This window comes from Rhinoderma darwinii, chromosome 4 (assembly GCF_050947455.1).
Source record: "Rhinoderma darwinii isolate aRhiDar2 chromosome 4, aRhiDar2.hap1, whole genome shotgun sequence".
Taxonomy (NCBI): Eukaryota; Metazoa; Chordata; class Amphibia; order Anura; family Rhinodermatidae; genus Rhinoderma; species Rhinoderma darwinii.
Window position 1 is genome coordinate 297,408,559 of NC_134690.1, and position 25,866 is coordinate 297,434,424.

Here is a 25,866-nt window from a genome sequence, read left to right on the forward strand (position 1 = left end):
TCAATTGCCTTGGCTTACCTGCATTACCATCCCGCCGACTACTAGCTGGGCTGTTCTCCCGGCTGTTAGGGAGATCAGTATCCACTAGGGCTGCCATTTCTGAGACTGACACCCTCGCATCATCACCCAACTTGGCAATTTTGCCTGGAATGTCAGAAACCGCATCGGCCTTCCTTTTCTTTGACCCCTTTCTACTGCCCCTAACTACAGAACCGATAAAAACAAGGGGACATATACAAAACCACCGAAAAAGGCCATACTTACAAATGGACACAGCCAGGTCAGAAACGTTGATGGAGTGAGCAGGTGCTTTAAATAATAATAGCCACTCCCACTGATCTTGAGGGGAGTGGTGTGTGGTGCATGGGATGTGTAATAATCCATTTGTAAGTATGGCCTTTTTCGGTGGCCCTAACTACATTAACCCAGCTACTTGCCTTATCCTGCTCACCCATGTCTTCACCCTCCAGTTCTAACCAACTGCTTGCTCCGTAAGCAGCATGCTTCGCTCAAGATTGTCTATCTTCCTCAGTGTTGCATTTTGCTCCTCCAGATCTCTAATGCGAGCTTCCAGGTGAACAACATGCTCACATCTGCCACAGAGGTATTCACCCTGGAACTCTGGCTCCATTCGTGCATACATATGGCAAACTGTGCACTGAAGAAAACCTCCAATCTTGCTGGCCATTATCCCAGTTACAAAAAAACGGCGAACAGTTGTTAATGCAAAAAGAATAGAAGAGTACTTACTGGGGCTTTAACTCCTCTTTTGCAACTCCGGTTTTTGTAACTCCATTTGATATAAAAACCACTTGTTTTTCAAGCCCACAGAGCAGGCTCTACAGAGTACTGAGGCCCAATTTATACCACCTGGGACCAGCTAACCCCTCCCCCTAGTCAGCTGCTCAGCAGGAAGTAAGCTGCAAAGAAAAGTTGGTTTCATTCAGCCCCATTGCCACAGGTGTACAAAATCAAGCACCTAGCTTTTCCAAACATTTGTGAAAGAATGGGTCAATGGCTCTCTGAATTCCAGCGTAGTATGGTAAAGGGATGCCACCGTTGCAACAAGTCAGTTCATAGAATATCTAAAAGGGAAGACATTTCACAATCAACTAAGTGGTATTATTGAAAAGTGGAAGCGTTTAGAAACCACAGCAACTCAGCCCCGAAGTGGCAGACATAGTAAAGTTACAGGGCAGGGTCGCCGAGTGCTGAAACACGTAGTGCATAAAAGTCGCCAACGCTCTACTGACTCATCAACTTCAGAGTTCCAAACCTACTCTGGCATTAACATCTGCACAAAAATAGTGTGCCGGGAGGTTCATGGCATGAATTTCTATGGCCACGTAGCTGTTGCAAGCATTACATCACCAAGCACAATGTCAAGTGTTGGATGGAGTGGTGTAAAGCACGCTGCCACTGGGCTCTGGAGCAGTGGAAACGTGTTCTGTGGAGTGACTAATCACCCTTCTCTATCGGTCAGTCTGATGAATAAGTCTGAGTCTGGTGAATGCCAGGAGGGTGTTAAATGCCTGACTGCATTGTACCAACTGCAAAGTTTGGTGGACGAGGAATAATGCTATGGGGTTGTTTAACAGAAGATGGCCTAGACCTCTTAGTATCAATGAAGGGAAATTTTAATGCTTCAGCATACCCAAAAAATTTTGGACAATTGTATAATTCCAACTTTGTAGGAAAAGTTTGGGGAAGGCCCTTTTCTGTTCCAGCATGACTGTGACTCAGTCCACATAGCAAGGGTGTGTGGGCGAGTCAAGATTTTCCACATCAAACTCACCCAGAGCCCTGACTTCAACCCCATTGAACACTTTCAGAATGAAGTAGAAGGGAGATTGCGAGTCAGGCCCTCTCATCCAACATTAGCGTCTGATCTCACAAATGCTCTTCTGGATGAATGGGCAAAAATTCCCACAGACACACTCCAAAATCTTGTAGGTTTTCCCAGAAGTGTGGAAGCGGTTTTAGGTACAAAGGGGAAACCAACTATATATTAAGGCCTATGTATTTAGAAAGGTATATCATAAAAACTTCTGTAGGTGTAACAATACTTTAATCCATATAGTGTATGTAACTGGACAATTTATATTATAGATAATTTATTTCCCGTTGCTTCTAAAACACCAACTTATTCCACTGCTCTGTACATAGATGATAGTCTCCATTCACATCAGTCCCTCTCCCATATAGAGCTTACAATCTAATTTCTCTCTCATACATGCTAGGGACAATTTCAAAGAAAGCCAATTAGCTTTGGATATTGTTTTTTGGAGAGTGGGTGGGAACTGGAGTATCCACTGTAAACCATAAGAAATATGGGGAAAACATTCACTCCATGCAGATCTAGCTGGATTCAAACATAGGATCTTAGTGTTGCAGGGTCACAGTACTAACCACTGGGCAACCATTATACTGTATATTTCTCTTCTTCTTGATTCCTTGTTTTGTAGCAGGAAGAATAATCATGATACAATTCTTTAAACACTTCTCGTGCTCCAATTTGTAGGGATGTATTTAAGAACTTAATATCACGGTCAATACATAGATCTAGAATGTGAAATATTCCTTCTGTCAAATGCTTCTTTACTTCAGACTGAAGTGTCACCTACATGAAAACAATAAATACAAATGTTTACATTTGAACTGTTAAAACATTGTCTGGCAATTTACAAAAGAGGAGGAACAATTAGGTCAAAGATGAAAAATCAGCCAGCACATCATTGTAAAGGCTTTGTGCTTCTTATTTGCGGTTATGAATATTTTCTACCTTGCAGCATCAAGTGGCTGCTAGAGGTGTCTTCCCTTAACTTATCTCTAGACCCAACATATCTCGACAACTCATCAGCCGTTTGGTGCCCATAAACTCCCATGTTAAAAAAAAGTATATGTTTAGTATATTTTTTTTTTTACTAGTGGGCTGTGATGGATGTCTCTGCCAGACGTCATACAATCAACCAAAAACTATTATGTTGAAAAAAGTATATGTTCGTGTATACTTTTTTTTTTTTACTGGCTGGTGTGAGTTTGTATTGAATTGGTATGACAAATTGCATAACAAACGCAACTCAAGAAAAGTTGGACTCATCTGTATCTCCATGACACAAAACTTTAAAGTCTAGTAATTTAGTTAGGCCGGATTTAAACGAGCGTGTTCAGTCCGTGATATACGGTCCGCAGGTCGGCCGCATTTCCCGGACTGAGCACACTGCAGGGAGCTGGGCTCCTAGCATCATAGTTATGTATGACGCTAGAAATCCCTGCCTCTCCACGGGAAAATTGTCACGTACTGAAAACATGTTTTCGGTACGGGACAGTAGTTCCGCAGAGATGCCGGGACTCCTAGCGTTATAGATAACGATGATGCTAGGAGCCCTGCAGTGTGCTCAGTCCGGGAAATGCGGCCAACCTGCAGACCGTATATCACGGACTGAACACGCTCGTGTGAATCCGGCCTAACTCAACTACTTTGTGTCATGGAGATACAGATGAGTCCAATTTTTCTTGAGTTGCGTGTGTATTGAATTGGTATGACAAATTGCATAACAAACTCACACCATCCAGTAAAAAAAAAAGTATACACCAACATTTACTTTTTTCAACAGAATAGTCTTTACACTGTGTCACTATGACACAGGCTGCTGTTAGGGCAGCACATAGTGTGCCCGAACAGCAGACTTACTGAACAGACAGCCCTGGGGTCCTTTGTAGGTCCCCAGGGCTGACTGCAGAGGGATTCCCCAGTGTTTGATTGCATCACCGGAATCCCGGTAATGCGATCAGAGAGGGGAATTCCCTTTGATCATGCCGCGGTCACGGACGATCAAAGGGTTAAACAGCATGTTTTCCGACCGCAGCTGTGTTCAGGAGGCTCCTCTGAGATCAGGAGCTGTTAAGTTACAGCTCCTGCTTAGAGGATGAGTGCTCGCACGAGCTATGGTCAGCCTCATCTACAGTGTCCCCAAAAGGACGTCGTCATAGACTGGGGACCTGCACCGCCTGCCATCAAAAGACGGTTGGTGGTCGGGAAGGAGTTAAATTAGAGTTAAGGAACATGTTCTCACAGGAATTGCTAGGTGCAGAAAACACATATAGACTGAAAAGTTGGTGTCCATTAACAACAGCTTATTCCAATCTAATAGTATATACAGTGAAGGAAATAAGTATTTGATCCCTTGCTGATTTTGTAAGTTTGCCCACTGTCAAAGACATGAACAGTCTAGAATTTTTTGCCTAGGTTAATTTTACCAGTGAGAGATAGATTATATTTAAAAAAAAACAAAACAGAAAATCACATAGTCAAAATTATATATATTTATTTGCATTGTGCACAGAGAAATAAGTATTTGATCCCTTTGGCAAACAAGACTTAAAGAGGCTCTGTCACCAGATTTTGCAACCCCTATCTGCTATTGCAGCAGATAGGCGCTGCAATGTAGATTACAATAACGTTTTTATTTTTAAAAAACGAGCATTTTTGGCCAAGTTATGACCATTTTTGTAGTTATGCAAATGAGGCGTGCAAAAGTCCAAGTATAGCACCAACAGTTGTCTCCTTCTCACCCAGCGTCTTACTTATGGTTTTGTAGCCCATTCAAGCCTTGTGCAGGTCTATGATCTTGTCCCTGACATCCTTAGAAAGCTCTTTGGTCTTGCCCATGTTGTAGAGGTTAGAGTCAGTCTGATTAATTGAGTCTGTGGACAGGAGTCTTTTATACACGTGACCATTTAAGACAGCTGTCTTTAATGCAGGCACCAAGTTGATTTGGAGCGTGTAACTGGTCTGGAGGAGGCTGAACTCTTAATGGTTGGTAGGGGATCAAATACTTATTTCTCTGTGCACAATGCAAATAAATATATATAATTTTGACTATGTGATTTTCTGTTTTGTTTTTTTTTAAATATAATCTATCTCTCACTGGTAAAATTAACCTAGCCTAAAAATTCTAGACTGTTCATGTCTTTGACAGTGGGCAAACTTACAAAATCAGCAAGGGATCAAATACTTATTTCCTTCACTGTATATATGTATATATATATATATATATATATATATATATATATATATATATATATATACATACATATATATATATATATACATACACACACACACACATGTGAATAAAAACTTTGTAATTTACTTACGGTTAAAATTTAATTTTATCCATGCAAATTGTGTGTGAAGTTACCACCACTAGGTGTTTGCCTACTATTAATCTGCTGCCCACCCGCTATGGTGAAGAAAAATCTGTCTCTAGTTACAGAGCAGAGGAGACAGACTGCATTAAGGGGTGTGTCTTTTTACAGTCTGCCAATACAAGTCTATGAAGAGGGTCGGGGGGAGCGGGAGGAGAGTGCAGAGAGAAAGAAACACAAACACACAGACTTGCTGCAGTTTCTGGTGGGGATTATATGTCACCCCAGTGCTGGATTCTAAGCTACAATGCTCCTTACTGCTGTATGATCTCCTCTATTCTGGTGCTGCTTCTATATGTATATGATAGAGACAGGGGAGCAGGATTCTCCTCTTCTCCTTGTGCAGCGTATAGAAGACATAAAATTCAATAACCGCGCTGATGTCATCGGATAAAAGATGATGGTCTTATCTGTGACAGAGCAGTTATTGAATTTCCCGTATTTTATCAATTTTTTACATTTTGCTGTAACACTATTGTGCACCAGCAAGAGAATAGATGCAGTTGTCATCTCCATCCACTTATCCGCCCACAACAGTGTTGTGCCCGTTTGCACATCCTCTCCTGTTTTCAACCTGGGTGACCTTAACCTTTGTAATAGCCGATAGGCTCTACCTACTAGCTCAGGGAAAAGGAAGAATTAGAGATGGCATCTGCAGATCAAACTGCTAAAAAAAATTTCAGAATACAAGTCATATAATGGCCAGGAATAGTAGTATTCCTCATGTACACACAACAGCTTATTCTGAAAAGTAATCTGAAATGTGAGAATACAGAGCAACTGTATCTAAAAAAGTAAAAAGAACTAATAAAAAGTATTTACAAATTTACACAAAACACACAGATGCACCTTTTTATATAAAAAAAATATGTATTTTTTTTTTCAAAGGTTTACATAGCCTTTAAGTCATATCCTTCGGTGTAAAACGAAGCAATCCTATCTCTCCCCATATCTTCCTAGTCTCCTTCCACACTTATGTTCGTAACCTCATTATCAGTGTTTCTTTTCTCTTATCATACCGTGATGACTAATAGCTCAAACAAATCCTTAAATTTTGCCTGGTTGGTTTCTTCCAATTTAGCCCTATTGATAACTGTGCGGCCAAGAAAAATAACAGTAGTAGTGTGGTACTGCCAAACCACCCTGTTTTTTCAGGTAGGGTCAAATATATTTGTTTTATCCTAACACTTTTACAGTTCCAAATACGCTCATTCATGAGCCTATTTTCCTAAATATTTTTTTCCCCTATACAAATTGGGGTATGGTTAAAGAAAGAATTTGTGGGAGAATTCCCTTTTTCATTAACCCAATTTGGAAAGCGGCAGTCTATTCCAAACATGCACATTTTTCTTAATTTTTTTTCCAATATTGTAACTTATGTTTGTACTATTGCTTGGAGACATCTATATATTTTTCGGATTAGTCATATTTTTATGTCAGAATGTTGTGCTACTCATTTCCACTACATGAGTTTGTTGAATAATATTTGTTATACTGTACTGCCTTCTTTCGTACTTATTGCTCAATAAAAACAGATTTGATAAAAAAAGAACACAAAGTGCCTATAATGGGCATGCGAGCATCAGAACTGACCCAACCATGGATAAATAGAAGACGTGACCTTATCCAATGAATCTCAGTTTGTTTACATCACCTGGGCGGTCTGGTTCGTTTGCATTGCTTATCTGGGGAAGAGATTGCACCAGGATGCAGTACGGGAAGCAGTCGGCAGAGGCAGTGTGATTGCTTCTGGTCAATGTTCTGTTCAAGTGAAACGTTTGGCAATAGTATTTCTATTGATGTTACTTTAACACGCACCACATACCTTGAAGTGTACTCTACCTACATTTTCAGATGTCTTTTCTAAGTAAGCTGTCAAGTGTGCACATGAGGAATAACACTATTTCTGTCCATTATATGGAATTTTTTTGCACATAAAAAGTAGTTTAGGCACTGTCCACTAACAACTAACAGCTATGTCGTCATCTATACACAGTAGACATATGAGAGCAGGATTATTTTATTTTAATCTCTCACATATATAGAAACTGCAGCAGGGGAAGCTCAAACAGCAGTAATGAGCAATGTAGCGGTGAATCCAGCACTGGGATGAGACAGTAACACTTACTAGGAAGTCTACCCTCTCCATACACTTGTATTGGAAGGTTGTCTGTCTCTTTCTCTAAGCTTCCTCCTCCCGTTCCCCGTCCATAGACTTGGAATACGGGGTTGTAGCTCTACACTGCCTGCCATTACGTCTGTTAGGGACAGAGTTTGCTTGACAACAGGGGGTGAACAGCAGATTACAGGAAGATAGACCCTTCGTGGCAGTAACGTCACAGAATTTGCATGGATAAAACGAAATTAACAGTAAGTGAATTACAAAATTGATATCAGGTATGCTATTAGATAAGCATAAGTTGTTTGAAAAGTTAGTGTGCATTTAAGCATTGTTGAAGACAAAATACACTCCTTTATGGCAACAGTATTACCGACTTACAATAGTCTCCTTTAATTTTAGCATGATATTGCACCCTGCCACACTGCAAAAATTGTTCAAGAATGGTTTCAGGAAAATTATAGTTCAAGGTATTGACTTGTCCTCCCAATTCCCCAGATCTAAATCCGATCAAGCTTCTGTGGGATGTGCTGGATAAACTAGTCCGATTCATGGAGGACCCACCTCTTAACTTACAGGACTTAAAGGATTCTGCTGGTAAGATACCACAGGACAACTTCAGAGGTTTTGCGGAGTCCATACCTCGATGGGTAGGGTCTGTTTTAGCAGCACAGGGGGATTTACACAATATTAAGCAGGTGGGTTTAAACCCTTCTGGCTGCAGTTATTTATTTTGTAACACATTCCAAAAGCGGCAACTTTTTTATTTTTCTGTCGACATAGCTGTAGGAGAGCTTTTTTTTTTGAGGGACAAGTTATAGATTTTAATGGCACCATTTAAAACTATTTTGTTGGGCAATATGGATAAATAAAACAAATCCTAAATTTTTCATGGGTCTTGTTTTTACAGCGCTCACTGAGCAATAAAATTGGCATACCTTTATTCTGTGGGTCAACACATTTCCAGTAATACTAAATTTATACAGGTTTGTTTTTAAAAAAAATCTTTTACTAATGTAAAGCAATCAACACAGGAGAATAATGTAATGCTACAGAGGGATTTGGGGAAGCTGGAGGTTTGGGCAGAGAAATGGCAAATTAAGTTTAATGTGGATAAATGTAAGGTTATGTACCTGGGCCGAGGAAACAAATTGTAATATTATGCATTAAAATAGTAAAATACTGGGTAAAACTACTACTGAAAAAGACTTGGGGATATTGGTTGACATTGCATTTACCTTTAGCAACCAATGACAAGCAGCTGCTGCAAAGGCAAATAAAATCATGGGATGCATCAAAAGACGCATGGAGACTCATGACAAGAACATAGTTTTGCCTCCATATAAATCACTAGTCAGACCACACATGGAATATTGTGAACAATTTTGGGAACCTGTGTATAAGAAGGACATGGTTGTAATAGAATGGGTACAAAAATGAGCGAGCAAGGTAGTAAGGGGGATGGGTGGATTATAAAACTTGGGGCTATTCAGTTTAGAAAAAAAATACTACTTAGGGGGCGAACTCATTACAATATATAAATATGTAAATGTACAGTACAGAGATCTTTCTAATGATCTTTTGCCACCTGTGCATGAAACAAGGACAAAGGGCATCCTCTAGGTGTAGAAGAAAAAAAGGTTTCACCACCGTCACAGACAGGGATTATGTTTTGTGAGAGCAATGAGACTATGGAACGCTCTGCCACAGGATGTAGTGATGGTTGATTCTTTGAACAAGCTCAAGAAGGGCATTGATGCCTTTCTTGAAAAATAGAACATTACAAGTTATGAGTACTAGATTCTAGAGATGGGACGTTGATCCATAGATTTATTCTGTTTGCCATATTTGAGTCAGGGAGGTATTTTCCCCTTATTGGGGAAATTGGCATCCACCTCATGTTTTTTTTTTTGCCTTCCTCTTCATCAACATGGTACGATTATAGGTTGGACCTGTGCCTTTTTTCAACCATGTAACCACTTTTTCAAAATAAAACCAATCTATTAAAAAACAAAGTTGGTTTTGTGTCGCCATGTTCTGAGACCCATAAAAGTTTCATTTTTTTTTTACCATGGAGCCGTGTAAAGGCTTGATTTTTGCTTTTCATTTTCATTGGTACCATTTTGGGGTGCATACGATTTTATTTTTATCACTTTTTATAAAAAAAATTGGGGGCAGTAAGTCTAGCTTTTTTGTTTTTACGGCATTCGCTGTGCAGTATAAATAATGCCATATTGTAAAAGCTTGGACATTTACTGACGCGAAAATCCAATTATGTTAATTTTTTACATTACCTGAGGGGGGAAAGATTTTTTTATATATATTTTTTCTTATCTTACAAAAAACTAACTGCATTTTGTTTTAGTTCCACTAGGGTCTTAAACAAGCGATCATTAGTAGAATATTGTAACGCTGGTACAATACACTGCAAAAACAAACAAACAAACAAACCGTGTATTGTGCTTTTTATCATTTAAACCCCCTCTCTGGCAGGGCTTAAAGTGGTTTTTCCATCTTGGACATTTATAGCATATCCACAGAATATGCCAAAAACATACTATAGAAACAGCCTCGACCTTTTTAACAGCTTAGATGCTGCAGTCACTACCGCATCTAAGTGCTTAAATATCCTAAATCTAACTTATTTTCGATCCTGAGCGTTAGGCTGGATTCACACGAACGTTGCGTTTATGCGCGCGTGAAAAACGCGCCGTTTCGGTTGCGTTTTTTACGCGCGTCAAAACAACGGAGGGTGGAGTAATGGAGAGGGCAGCCTACAAAAAGACACCTTCTCCAACACCTGCTTGCTGTGAGCACATGTTCGCATCAAGATTTCACGTTACCTCACACTTTGGCCCGTGTTTGTTGTTTTTGGGTGGTTTTACAGGTTAAAAAACTACTATTGCTGCAGATGTCAGTTTAAACTGTGCGCATGTGCTCAGAAAGTGAAAAGCCACTTCCTGGTTTGTAGTTGTTTTGTCTAGTCTGCTCAACTCATTTACATAGACTTAACAAGAGTTGCGTGAAAAACGCTGTGCGTACGGAGGTGCTTCCGTGTGCCCTGCGTTGTTTTCACGCACCCATTGACTTCAATGGGTGCGTGATGCGTTGAGAACGCTGAATCAACGGACATGTCGTGCCTTTTTGGCAACGGAGCAATGCTGCGCAAAAACCACACACATGTCTGCACGGCCCCATAGACTAATATAGGTACGGGCAACGCGCGTGAAAATCACGCGCGTTGCACGCGCTTATTTTACGTTCGTCTGAATAAAGCCTTAGTGTGAGGTGTCAGCTGTAATATACAGCTGACACCTGCAGTATATGGTGCTTGCTCAGCCCGTGAGTATACTCCATACAACCCCCCCACCCATGATGTACATGTATGACAAATGTTGGGAAAAAGCTAGGATAAATGGTGAACAATGTATACATTTGTATAAAAAAAAACAAAAAAAGAACTTAAAAAAAGGAATGCAAATGTATTTACAACCACAAAATGTCTTATCTGTATTATTAAAAAAAGATCTATAGTCGCAAAAATTTTTGCAAGAAAACAGGTTTATACCTTTTGTAGTTCATGTATATATTGCGAAACAATGAAAGTTGAAAACACATTGCTGCAAAGACAGAAGAATTCACTGTGAGTATACATTCTTTCTACCAACTTGGCACATTTTTGGATACAAGCGGCACCTTTAAAAAGAGGAAGCATATTAAAAGGTGAACTAAAATGAAACTATAGCATTTCAACTTTCGTTAACTGCAGATGCACAAGAGAGAAGTTCATAATTCACCACTGATCATATTTTCAGGTATATCAATGAGACAGTTAAGATAAAATGTCTATTTTTATCTTAACAAGGTAAATTTAAAAAGGATATCCACCTAAAACAGAAAAATGATCATATATTAATAAATCAGAAGTAAAAACCATAAGCCAAGTATGGGCATAATAAAATTAGACATAGTAAATTTTCACTTTTTTTCTGGTGGCCGTTTGTACAAGGAAGTGTAACCACTTTGTGTAATAGTCTCAGAAACCGATGGCAAAACGGTTTGTTAGAATGTTTAACAAAGTGACCAGTTTTACCAGTTAATGGTCTTCTATAAGAATTGGCACAAGTGTGTGTTTGAAATAGAGAAATTAGACTGTAAACTCCATTGGGGATGGGTATAGACATGAATGTGAATATTCTCTATACAGCATTTTAGAATAGGTTTGGGCTATATAAGCAACGGGAAATAAATCCGTTGCTGAGAAGTTAATTTGAAAAGAATGGCTGCCAGAACAAAGCCAGTATCTCTAAGTAAAATAAAGAAATAGCAACTTTGGCTGCTGTGCTAACCTCCCATTTTCTAATATAAAATAATTTTTCCGTTTTGGGTGGAAATTTTCGGTGCAGAGAACAATTTCTAGAATGGCTATGTACACCTTTGTGTGTATGTGTAACTATATATATATATATATATATATATATATATATATATATATATATATATATATATATATATTATAATTAAGTCGTAAAAAAGCAGCACCGTTTCTCAAATCTGGGTAATCAGGGTGCAATATTCCAGTTTGGACACATGACCAGTGTCCCTAGATACTTAGTCAAAAACTCCAAAATACGAGACAGCACTCCTCACTTAGTGAAAAAAAGTGTGTTTATTCACCACATGCGACGTTTCAGCCCTACTCCATGGGGCCTTTCTCAAGCATAACAATCAGTGAGCAGTGCAAATATAAAATACACAGATTACAATAATCCAATAATGTCCTATCCGATACCTTTTAACTTGAAATCGACATTTAAAGAGGCTCTGTCACCAGATTCTCAAATCCCGATCTCCTATTGCATGTGATCGGCGCTGCAATGTGGATAACAGTAACGTTTTTTTTTTAAAAAACTTTCATTTTTGGCCAAGTTCTGAGCTATTTTATATATATCCAAATGAGCTTTGAAATGGACAATTGGGCGTTTTTTTTTTGTTATGTCCAACTGGGCGTGTATTGTGTTTTTAACTGGGCGTGTTTACGTGTATGACGCTGACCAATCAATGACCAGTCAGCATCATACACTCATCTCCATTGATTTACACAGCAGCGATGTGCAGCCGCATACACAGAGATTAACGTTAATCAAGTGTCCTGATAATGAATACACGTGATCATCCAGCCTGGACGTCATGTGTATTCAGAATCCTGACACTTCTGACTCTTTTCTTTGAGATTTCCAGCAAGGGAAACGAAATCTCGTTTACCTCCGTAATCTCGCGAGATTACGCGTGGCTTGCGGGAATCTCACAGAAAAGATTCTGAAGTGTCAGGATTCTGAATACACATGACGTCCAGGCTGGATTTCATGTGTATTCATTATCAGGACACTTGATTAACGTTAATCTCTGTGTATGTGGTTGCACATCGCTGCTGTGTAAATAAATGTAGAGGAGTGTATGATGCTGACTGGTCACCGATTGGTCAGCGTCATACACGTAAACACGCCCAGTTGGACATAACGAAAAAAAAACGCCCAATTGTCCATTTCAAAGCTCATTTTCATATATATATATATATATATATATATATATATATATATATATATATAATAGCTCATAACTTGGCCAAAAATGAACGTTTTTAAAAAAACAAAACGTTACTGTTCTCTACATTGCAGCGCCGATCACATGCAATAGGAGATAGGGATTTGAGAATCTGGTGACAGAGCCTCTGTAAGCAGTAAGGACGTAATGTATTCAATTTTAAGATCCATTCTCTTCAGTTGAGCTACTCTGTCACCCCCACGCATAGGTTTTACGATATGGTCAATGATCCTAAACCGCAGATCTAATCTTTTGTTGCGAATTGTGAATCTATGATTATTCATCCTTGTTTTGAAGTAGAGTGTTGTCTCCCCTATGTATAGCAAATTGCATGGGCTTTGTAGTAAGTAAATTACATAATCTGATGTACAGGTCAGATAATGTTTGATCCAAAACTCTTTTCGTGTAAATGGGTGAGTGAACATCTCCCCCTTCAACATATACTTACAATTTAAGCACCGGAAGCAACCTAAATTCTTTGTTCCAAAGAATGTCTGTCTAATCTTCCTAGTACGGCCAACATCTGCTCGTACCAACTTGTCCTTTAGATTGTGATCGTTTGTGTGATATTAATGGTGGTAGATCAAATTCTGTACCATGTTTTAGATTACTCTTTAATATCGGCCAGTGTTTACAGATTATCTTTGCTATGTCATTACTCGTTTCTGTGTATGTGGATATAAATGGTATCCTTCTACATACATCCTTTTTAGTGTCATTCTCTCTTCTGGAGGGGATTTCTCTGTCTGATCTCATCACCCTATCCCTATGTTGTTGAACAAGCTTTTTTGGATAGCCCCTGGAAATGAATTTCTCACCCATCTCATCCAATCTATTCTCGGTTTTTCCCTTCGCTGTCCACTATTCGTCTCACCGTCAACAGCTGGCTATACGGGAGTGCACTTACCAGTCGTCTTGGATGACTACTCTCGAATTTCAACAGGTTATTTCTGTCCGTGAGTTTAATGTAAATGTCAGATGTCAATCTTGTACAAAGTTTTATTATTTTGGTATCCAGAAATTATATAGATGTGGCCGACTGTACCGACGTAAAATTGAGGTCCAAATCTATATTATTATTAATAAACTCATGGAACATATCCAATTCCTCCGTGGTGCCTAGCCAAATGAAAAATATGTCATCTATGTATCTCCACCACCTCAGAACATGTCTGAAGTGGTGGGATACATAGACTGACTCAGTCTCCAATGTCTCCATATATATATTGGCATATGTGGGTGCCACATTGGCACCCATCGCCGTACCTCTCTGCTGTATGTAGAATTGAGCTCTGAATAGAAAATAATTCTGCCTCAATAGTGAAAGGAGAAATTCAATACACTCAGGTGTATATTCGCTAGTAGATAGGACTTTGCTTATTGCCGACAGTACCCTACTGTGGTCAATCGACGTGTATAAACTAACTTCATAAGTTATATGAATTTTTGATAATTTATTATGGATTATCGCAATCTGTGTATTTATATTTGCACTGCTCACCGATTGTAATGCTTGAGAAAGGCCCCATGGAGTAGGGCTGAAATGTCGCATGTGGTGAATAAACCCACGTTTTTCACAAACTGAGGAGTGCTGTCCTGTATTTTGGAGTTTTTTACATTATATATATATATATATATATATATATATAGAAGATCCAAACATAGGAGCAGCACTGTGTCAATAGCCAGAAACGGTTGGTGCTAGCTTCAAAATATCAAGGAGTGACGAGCTCCTCATGCATATATCCAAGAAAAAGAGACTGGAAGCAGCACTCAGCAAAAAAAATGTGAATTTATTCACCCAACACAGCAACGTTTCACTTCCTCCATTGAAAATGCTTCCATGGAGGAAGTGAAACGTTGCTGTGTTGGGTGAATAAATTCACATTTTTTTTGCTGAGTGCTGCTTCCAGTCTCTTTTTCTTGGATATATATATATATATATATATATATATATATATATATATATATATGATTAGATTAGTCAGTGTGTTTAGTGTAACTTTGTAATTAGTTTTTATTAAAAATTCCTTTTACTTTTGGAGATACAGCTGTACTGTATAGAGAATACAGAACAGCTGTATCGCTTATTTACACTGAATCCATCAGTCCCGCAGACCTGATGGATTCAGTATCGGCGGGTCCTGCGTGTCTGTGACCAGGATCCACCTGTAAACGATCACATCTAAGATATGTATTAAAAGGAATTCATAAAAACGAATTACAAAAGTTAGACTAAACACATTGACGAATTATTTATTTAAAAAAAAAAAAATTCGTCAAAAGGTGTACAAAACCTTTAAAGCAGGGGTCTCAAACTCGGCCGGGTAAGTGAGCCACATAGAAAAAATGTGACGTTGACGGGCCGCATTACTTTCAAATTTGATACATTACAAAATGATTGTTAATCAATGTTATTTGAACTACTATAACAATACTACATTACTATAAATACAAAACTACATTACTATAATACTTTCTCCACGTGCTTATTTTAACAATCCAGTTTTCCCGTTTAAGTGTTGATAAATGCAGTCCGGTGGCTTAGTTGGCAGCGATTGGCAGACAGACGATTGTCCAGATTGGGCCTTTTTAGATAGTGCCACAGTGTCCCTGAAGATCGTGCCACAGCGCCCCCTGCAGATCGTACCACAGCGCCCCCTGCAGATTGTGCCACAGTGCCCCCTGGGGCTGTATGGTATTATCTACAGGGGATGGGGCTGTATGACGCTATCTACAGGGGGTGGGGCTGTATGACGCTATCTATAGGGGGTGGGGCTGTATGACGCTATCTACAGGGGGTGGGGCTGTATGATGCTCACTACAGGGGGTGGGGCTGTATGACGCTCACTATAGGGGGTGGGGCTGTATGACGCTCTCTACAGGGGGTGGGGCTGTATGACGCTCACTACAGGGGGTGGGGCTGTATGACGCTCACTACAGGGGGTGGGGCTGTATGATGCTCACTACAGGGGGTGGGGCTGTATGACGCTCACTACAGGGGGTGGGGCTGTATGACGCTCACTACAACGGGTGGGGCTGTATGACGCTATCTACAGAGAGGGGGCTGTATGGCGCTATCTACAGGGGGTGGGGCTGTATGATGCTATTTACAGGGGGTGGGGCTGTATGACGCTATCTACAGGGGGTGGGGCTGTATGACGCTATCTACAGAGAGGGGGCTGTATGGCGCTATCTACAGGGAGGGGCTGTATGACGCTATCTACAGGGAGGGGGCAGTATGGCGCTATCTACAGGGAGGGGGCTATATGGCGCTATCTACAGGGGGCTGTTTATGGTGCTATCTACAGGGAGGCTGTATGGTGCTATCTACAGGGAGGCTGTATGGTGCTATCTACAGGGAGGCTGTATGGTGCTATCTACAGGGAGGCTGTATGGTGCTATCTACAGGGGGGCGCTGTGTGGCGGAATCTACAGGGAGGCAGCATCTACAAGGGGGGGGGGTTGTGTGGCACCCAGGGGAGGGGGGGCCCCAGTCAAAAGTTTGTTATGGGGCACAGACTTTCCTAATCACACCCCTGACCGTGCACTTACACACACATACAAGCATTTTAAGAATAAAATGTATACATTTTACATGATCTTTAATTTAAACTCCCATTACCGATTCTCTAGCGATAGTGATAGTGATAACAATTCCTGCCAGAGAAGAATGTCAAATTAATTTCTGACTGACTAAACAGATTTCCGTCAGTAAAGACAGACATTTTTGGGTCAGTCGAATTCCGTTGTGGTGTCCGTTATTTTGACGGTAAAAAACAGCACAGTATTATTGCACTATTCCCATCTAATATGACAGAAACTGCAACGGATGCTCTGAAAAGAGCCTCTGATGCAGATCTGACATAGAGGGCTGGTTTACAAAAGCAAATATGTGCCCATAACGAGCACCAATAATTAGAGATCGATTGACGCTCGTTAACAATCATTCGTCCCCATACAGTTTACATTGGCCCGTGTACTAGCGCTCATCGACCAGTAATTAATGGGGCTCGTTTTAAAGCCCTTTACAAAGGCCAATGAAAACTGTAAGGGTATGTTCACACGCTGAGAGGCAGTTACGTGTGAAAAGACAGACTGTTAACAGCTGCCTCATTTCACACGTAAAAGCTCCTCCTCGTAATTTACGAGGCGTCTGAGACGCTCGTAAACCTTGAGCCGTGCTTCATTGATTTCAATGAAGAATGGCTCAAATTACATGGCAAAGAAGTGCCCTGCACTTCTTTGCCGAGGCAGTAAATTTACGCGTCGTCGTTTGACAGCTGTCAAACGACGACGTGTAAATTACAGGTCGTCTGCACAGTACGTCGGCAAACCCATTCAAATGAATGGGCAGATGTTTGCCGACGTATTGCAGCCCTATTTTCAGACGTAAAACGAGGCATAATACGCCTCGTATACGTCTGAAATTTGGCCGTGTGAACATACCCTAAAGGGACTAAAGATCAGTAATATGATCATTCATGTAACAATATGATGACAGTATAAAATAATTGTGAATGACTGTCTTTTATATGTGTATAGCCTGCTAATTTAAGGATAAAGACAATTATTTTGTCAGCATTGTGCTCCAGTCATTATGGTAATTTAACCCCATGGGGCCCTAAAGATTCCAAAAGAGCAATCATCATAGTAGGGCTGGGCGATTAATCTAATTAATTTGATAAATTCGCCCTCAATGACGCACACTATTCTGTTTTTTTAACAGAATCATAGAATCTATTCTTTAGTGGCGCCGTGCTGCAGAAGGAAGCTCCGCCCTGCCGCCTCGTCATTTCCGGGTCCGCCCCGTTCGATCTCTGATGCTACACGGAACTGCTGTTCTGTAGTGAACCAAAATGATAGAGTACGGAACAGTAGTTCCGTGTAGAAGCAGGGACTCCTAGTACATAGCCACACTGCCCACACTACCCACACCGCCCCGCTTTAGATAGCACCCCTTGCAGATCGCACCACAACCCACCCGCCCACCCCTGTAACTCCCACTAGGAGCTGAATCCCCGGCCAAAGCTTCGGCAACCTCTGGTCAAGGATTCTGCTCCTAGTGGCAGCTACAGTGGCTCAATCTACAAGGAAGGGGGTAGGGGTGCTGCGATCTGTATGGGGTGCTATCTAAAAGGGAGAGGGGTGCTGCGTTCTACAAGGTGGTTTATGACCTACATAGTGGTGGGGGTGCTATCTGCAAGGCGGTGCTATCTGCAAGGGGGTGTGGCGCTGTATGTGGGCACTGTGGCCCTGTGTCACTATATGTGGGCACTGTGGCACTAGCTACACTTAAAAATTTAATCCATATTTTTTTTTTCACGACCATGAAAGATGGACTGGAAATGGATGAGAATTGAGACACTGATGCAAAATGGACATGAAAAACTGACCATTGATCACTTTTTAATGGCCATTTTTTTTTCCACTGTCGTGTGATTGTAGCCTAAATGACTATGATGCCAGGAGTCCAGTTCACATGTGCAGTGATCGGGCCACGAAATCCGGCTGACACACAGACTATTCTTCACGGTCGTGTGAATCCGGTACTGTTGGAGACCGGCTGAGGTGTTGACGGGCTGAGAGGGATGTTAATGCACGCAGCGCATCATTGATTATAGATTCTATTAACCTGTTCCCTGCCAGGGAACACAGAAGTTATAATCAATTAGAAAGACAATTCTCCAATTGTATTGATAAAATAATGTATTTGCAGAGGTTAAAAGTTGTGAAGTTACGTACAATAATTATAGCAATATATGTTCAAAAGTTATTTATATAAAGAAAATGTATTAAATTATCTCTTGGTATTATTCAAATCGAAAAATCGCCCATAGTGTTGAAAAAAAACCCTAGATTAAATTTTTGGGCAAAACCGCCCAGCCTTACATCAGTTTCTTCTTTCAGCAATATTTCATGTCTATTATAGCCCACTTTAAAGGGGTTGTCCAGGCACAGTCAACGGATAACATCTCCACAGGATAGGTCAGGACAACCCCTTTAAGTCAGAATTTTGCTGGTTTATTAAAACAATGGCATCACCCTCCGTGACATTCTCTTATATGCTGGATTAATCTTGGGGAACCTTGACCCATGAATATAGATTACAGTGTTCCCTGTATCTAATGAACACAGGTTTAATTGTCTTCCTGATGTAATAAAAATCACAAGGGCACTTGATACAATGTCCTAACTTCGAAACATAGGTGACCAATCTAATGCAATTCTCTTTAATGATCGGTTTACAAAAAGGAACTACCATACTTGTGGTTAGCAATCTGTGAAGATCTGTCCAACCATACACCATGACCGGAACATTTTTTTTTTTTTATTTAAAAAATAAATATCTACTGTAAATACAAAACCACTTGTACAATATCATATTTCAAACCACGTACAATAAGCGCAAAAGATGGAAAAGGCATATGCAAAGCCACGAGTACCGAACCAAATTCAGACAATCTGCAAATGATACGGTAAGACATAAAAATTCTTGTTATATTTCCCTTAACCCAACCACATAAGAGGGCGAGGAGACTGAAGATAGAAAGAGGTAAAAAAAAGGGAAAAAAAAACAAGCATTTTAACCCTTTAATGACCGCAAATACGCCTTTTCCCAGCAGTCATTAGTGGGCTTTATTCTGATACAATAGCCTTTTCACGGCGCTACATCAGAATAAATAAACAGAGCAGGGTGCCGTTACATCTCCCTGCTCTCAGCTGCTAGAGGTAGCTGAGGCCATCCCTGCTCGAACGAGTGAGATCGATATTAGTATCGATCTCACCCGTTTAACCCCTCAGATGAAGCGCTCAATAGCGAGCGCCGCATCTGAGTGGTTTTGGAGAGAGGGAGGAAGCTCACTCTCCTCCCACTGACACCCGGCGATAAGATTGCCGGGTTTCTGTGTCTCTGATGGCCTAGCAGATGCCTGTCCGTTTTAAATGGCCATGCAGTAATACACTGCAATACAAAAGTATTATGGTTGATAGCCTCCAGATACAAAGTTTTACTGGGCTAGGTATTGTTCCAAAGAACATCCTCCCATTATTTAAGGCAACTCTATAATAGATAATTAATACAAGAGAAACAGTGTCTTAAAGCCAATATATGTAAAAAAAATGTCAAAAATGCTTTATTTAAATATACAGAACAAACATTTAAAAAGATATATATGACAGGAGAAGCTCAATAAGTAATCAACATAGAAATACATCAGGAAAACCAGAGTTATGAATAGTGAACCCTATTGTATAGGCTGCAGTAGGAGTATCACTGGTATAAGGTATGGTAAATTACACTCAGTACACATATTAGTACTAATACAGGACATAAATCGTCCAAAGAAGAAACATAGTGTACTAGAGAAATTGATATAGACCGTACCCTGAATCTTCAGGGAAAAACAGGATATTCTTACCCATAAGTGTCTTTAAATGTTTCTTGATGATCTCTGTGTGCGCCCCGACGCGCGTTTCGCAACTGTCCGCTTCCTCAAGGGGGTGTAGTGTGTCTATCCAGTGGGCACCCTATATATACCATCTATGTATAGCCCAGGTGTATTCTAAATGAAGTCTACCCCGTCCAAGGGTGCATGGCGCGCATCCGACGGCGCAACTGGAAGTGTGGCAGGCCCCACTACCGTCCTCCAGTGCTGCGGCGCACATCCGGATTCTCGACGCGTACCAAGAGATCCGGACATGCGCACCGCACTATCGGAGGTTCGGGCGTGGCCTGGCCCCAGTCCCGGCCGCTTACGTATGGAGTGCGCACCCCATTGGACAGCGCAGACCAGATGTGGGTAAGTAAACATGTAATGTGGCAACTAATAGCCTACTTGTATTTCGATTATTTACTTCAAACAGATTGATATCATTGTAATATCTGATAATGACTCGAGTGTTTGTATATGTAGAGTTAGACAGTCATTTTTATACAAGAACAATGACAAATCTCGGGGAAAACAATACCCTCATAATACAGTGTTTAGCAAAAAAGAAGAAAGAAAAAAACATTTTGTTATTAAAATGGCAATTGCGCCAAATGACCTAATATACGTATAAGATACACTTTTAGTTGTGTACACTAGTGCAGTGCTATTATAAAAAAATACATATTGTGTAATATATCATTACGGGCATAACAATACCTCATAAATATTGATGATAAAAACATGAATACGGGAGATACATAGATCTCCAAATTAAACCGTACAGACATAACAAACGACTAGTAACAGCGCAGAAAATTATAAGAGACTGTTACAGTTAGGTAATGGTCATATAGGGTCGTCTGTAAAAAGCCAGGCGACAATTAAAGTGCTCATGCAGACACGTATAGGGGTAAAATCGCAAATGAATTACATAAATAGAATCCCGAATATATGAACTCCACATCAAGGTTCGCAGCGTAAGGAATCATCGAACTTTAAGGGGTTTGTTTAGGAGTACACAGGTGCTTCACTGGATATCAGCCGATATGTCACATACCTACTAAAAGAATAATAGTTAAAAACTCGACACACAAACCATACACAATTTTAAAATTTAATAAAAGTATATTATGCTGATAGTCAGGTGGTTCCAGCATTCTTATAAGAAGGGTGCGAAGCTTAATTTTTCATTGAGTCCGGCCGGTGCCATGGGTCCTAATTGCACAATCCACCTACATTTCTTCTGTGCCAAGACCTTCTTCACATTACCCCCCCTGATGCCACAACGTATACGTTCAATCCCACAGATTTTGTGGGATCTTGGGTTTCACCCGTGAAACATTTTAAAATGTCTGGGTATATTTTTAAGTTCTGTAGGGTCATCAATAGCCCCTGCTCCGATAATGTCCGGCACATGTTCTCTAGTGCGTATACGTAATTCCCTTGATGTCAGGCTTATATAGATCTTTGGGCATCCACATACAGCATAGTAGACTACATGTGTAGTACTACACGATATGTAGTCTTTAATCTCAAAGGATTTGGTGCCATCCACTGATTCAAACTTGTTTGTTCTATTAATGTTAGGGCACGCGACACAGTTGCCACACGGATGGCAACCTTTTCGTTGGATCCGAAAAAGTTAACCTTTTTAGGGGTATAGTGACTTTTGACCAGGATATCACAGAGATTCCTGCTCCGCCTGGCCGTCATTGTTGGTTTATCACTGAGGCAAAGAGCCAAGGTGGGTACGGAAATGGGAAAAACAGCTGTTAGGTTCATCTCCACTTACAATAGTAGATGGGATGAATTAAGGACTATCTTAGGGCGACATTGGCCCATTCTAAGGTCCGAACCCACCTTGGCTCTTTGCCTCAGTGATAAACCAACAATGACGGCCAGGCGGAGCAGGAATCTCCGTGATATCCTGGTCAAAAGTCACTATACCCCTAAAAAGGTTAACTTTTTCGGATCTCAGGGACAACGAAAAGGTTGCTATCCGTGTGGCAACTGTGTCGCGTGCCCTAACATTAATAGAACAAACAAGTTTGAATCAATGGATGGCACCAAATCCTTTGAGATTAAAGACTACATATCGTGTAGTACTACACATGTAGTCTACTATGCTGTATGTGGATGCCCAAAGATCTATATAGGCCTGACATCAAGGGAATTACGTATACGCACTAGGGAACATGTGCGGGACATTATCGGAGCAGGGGCTATTGATGACCCTACAGAACTTAAAACTATACCCAGACATTTTAAAATGTTTCACGGGTGCAACCCAAAATCCCTCAAAATCTGTGGGATTGAACGTATACGTTGAGGCATCAGGGGGGTAATGTGAAGAACAGGGGCGTAGCTAGGGGGGGGCAGGGGGGCATGTGCCCCGGGCGCAGCTTAGAGGGGGGCGCCAGCGCCACCTCCTCCTGCACTATAATTGCACCTGTGTCGCAAGGACACAGGTATAATTAGAAGCAATGAATGACCGGGCACGTTCCGTGCCTGGCCATTCAGCGCCTTTCCACGAATGAAGCGACTGGTACTGTCAGGGATCATTACTATGTATATTGTTTGAAAAATATTATCCTCACACATATGTATATACATTTCAGTTCTTTGTGTAATATACTGATATATAATAAGTTCTTTGTTCATGTCAGACACACCTATGGAAGACACCGCCCGCTGGAATGCAAGAAGAGTGAGTCTAAGAACTTACAGCTGTGAAACCGGTGGGGGCTTGGGCACTTCCACATCTCTGGGGAGGAGGCATGTGTCTCTTTCTGTGTTTCTTTGTTCTGAATAAAAAGTTTCAGTCTTCCTCCTGGCTGACAGAGGGAAAGATGTCTACCGACATTTGTCTGTGTGGTGTACTTCTTTCCAGGCATGCCTTCAGCTTTCAATTTACAGAGGTGGTTATTCGGTGTGAAATGCGGATCTGACATTTTTGGCGCCCGACGGGGACTTCACTCGAGGAAATATCGAAATCCGGATAACCGACAATCACAGGGTGAAACAGAGGACCCGAGATTGCCCACTGATAAGGAATTTGATCACCTCCGCAACACGGTAAGCGAGTTGATTTTATGAATCTTCGTCTTATCTGTGTTAGTGGACAGTCTTGTGGTGATCTGTAGAACCCTTTTGTTGATTTCCTGGATTATCTCAGGCGACAGAGGCGATAAAGATTATATAACAGACCGGAGATATGTACACCTGTGAGATTTTAATATTTCCAGCGAGGCCAGAGAGTCTACATAAAGATTGTTATATCCTAGCGAGGTGTAATAATAAATACATTGCAGACTAGGAATTGTAATATTTAGGCGGACCGGAGGCTGTAGACTGAGGAATTGTAATATTTCCGGCGAGGCCTGGGAGTCGTTGACCGAAAATTGTTATATAAATTACGTGTATAATATAGACTGTTAGGCATATGATTTAGTGAAGCGAAGAGAAGGGAAGCAGTATGTGAGTAAAATGAAGAAATTGATGGATGTGTGTGGGATCCATAGAGGAGGTAGGCTCCAAGCCGGAGATTGGGCAAAAGGTATTCTGGAGAACAAAGGGAAGTTGGAAGGTAGTAAGTTGATGGAAAGTGCTTTAGAGGGATTTGCAGAAGAGGAAGTTAGGAATAAGAAAGGTATTATATTATGTTATATGTATTAGCAAAACAAAAGAACAGCCCCCACCTTATAATGGCTCTGTAAGGAGCAGCCCCCACCTTATAATGGCGTCTGTACCTCAGTGTGTTGTTTCCAATGGGAGAGGCTGCCCCCCTTCCCCGCCCCTGATGTGGCCACGCCCGGCCCAACCAAATCAGTATGAAATTATCGCCTTGTTAATTTTGTCATTTGTAGTGTCTTTTCTATTTTTAGATTCAATTCTAGTGTGCTGGACGCTGTTCACTGATGAAGCAACACGGCATCATAATATAGAGCTGGTGGCCGACAGATTGTACTGTTACAGATTATGTGTTTGATGTTTTGAACGTAGATAATTCCTATACAATGGTGTGATGAATGATTGCAGATAGGTATGTTGTTTTGCCGGCATTGAAAGTGTTAAGATTGTGAGACTAGACGCTGTGAGAAGAGAGTGTGTGACACCCCCCCCCCTGTAGTATGCGGTGTTTGGGAGGAGGAGGGGGGCTGACTGGGTGCAGTCTGCAGAGCTGATGAGACAAAGGGTTTCAATATGCACTGCTTTTAGAGATATATATATATATCTATATATATCAGTAATGTCTACAAACCTAAATAAATTTCTTATCTTTGCGCATGCGCTGTTGTTTATAAAAGTTGCGATATTTATGTGTTATGATGTGATCAGATTTAATGTGTTTTGATGTTAATTCAGATGTATTAAACTATAGATACTGTGAGACACGGGGTTTTGAAAATGTATGTGCCCCCACCGTTCCCTATTTTTAAATACAGTTTATTGGTTTGCAGTAATTAATGTTATCAGATATAATATTTTCTGTTTTATTGAATAACTAATTACAATTGTTTTGTTTTTGATTTCACACATGAGTTATGTCATTGTATAGATAAAATGTATTTTCGTCAGGAAAAGGTCATTTTTGTTTCAGGCTGTTGTACATTACATGGGGTTAAACTAGTGCCCGACTTTGTTATGTTGAGATGTAGTTTTGAACTCTGCTACATTACTTTCGCAGAGTCCACAAAGGGGGGAATGGTGAAGGGACTGATGAGGTACAATTTTGGTTTGTTTTGAATTAATTAATTTGATTTCAGGAGATCTACAAAATGTGTAAGAGACCCCAATGAGTAATCCAGATTAAATGTGTATGAGAGTAACCTAAATTTTGAGGTTTTTCTGTGTAGATGGTTCCAGATCTTTCCAGAACAGTAAATATGGCACTGGGTCAGCTGTGCTGTAGTCTCCACCCATTATGAGGTATTGTGTAAAAGACCATCCCCCTCCAGCAAAGTTACACAGGCGGTGACGTCACTCACAGATGGGTCTTTACAGATTTAGATGGGGGAGAAGGCAAAACAAAAAAAAAATTGTCTGGACATTGTTAATTTGATGTAACGTTTTTAGGATTTTTTTTTTATTTTTATTTGTTTTTGTATTAATCAAGTATTTGCAGAATCTGATAAAAGTGAGATTCTCAAAGTGTTCTGGATTATCAGATGAGTGTGGAGAAGTGTATAACATTTGGTTTTATTTTAGAGGATGAAGACGCCACCACTTTGAAATGTTCTATCTATATGTGACGTGGGTTTTTAATGTAAATTTGTAATGTAGAAATACTTCATACAGTATGTACAAGACAGGATACGAGGCACCAGGTAAATTACCCAGAAACCACTCACCTTCTGCCAGGTTACAGCCTCAGCGAGCACCTCCAGCTCCGCTCCTTGAGATGAACAAGAAGGTAAGACGGACGACATTTACACTGACTCTAGGTACGCTTTTGGCATCGCCCACAATTATGGGCCCATTGGTAGTAGGAACTTTATT

General features: G+C 40.5%; 1 long non-coding RNA gene across 1 annotated transcript; it reads right to left on the minus strand.

The window, feature by feature from the left end:
- Window positions 1-2,097: 2,097 nt before the first annotated feature.
- LOC142759900 (uncharacterized) lies at window positions 2,098-10,973 on the minus strand. The gene is made up of 2 exons (XR_012883208.1): window positions 10,899-10,973; window positions 2,098-2,620 (listed from the first exon to the last, which is right to left on the minus strand). It is a non-coding gene; the product is annotated as an uncharacterized LOC142759900 (long non-coding RNA).
- Window positions 10,974-25,866: the final 14,893 nt, after the last annotated feature.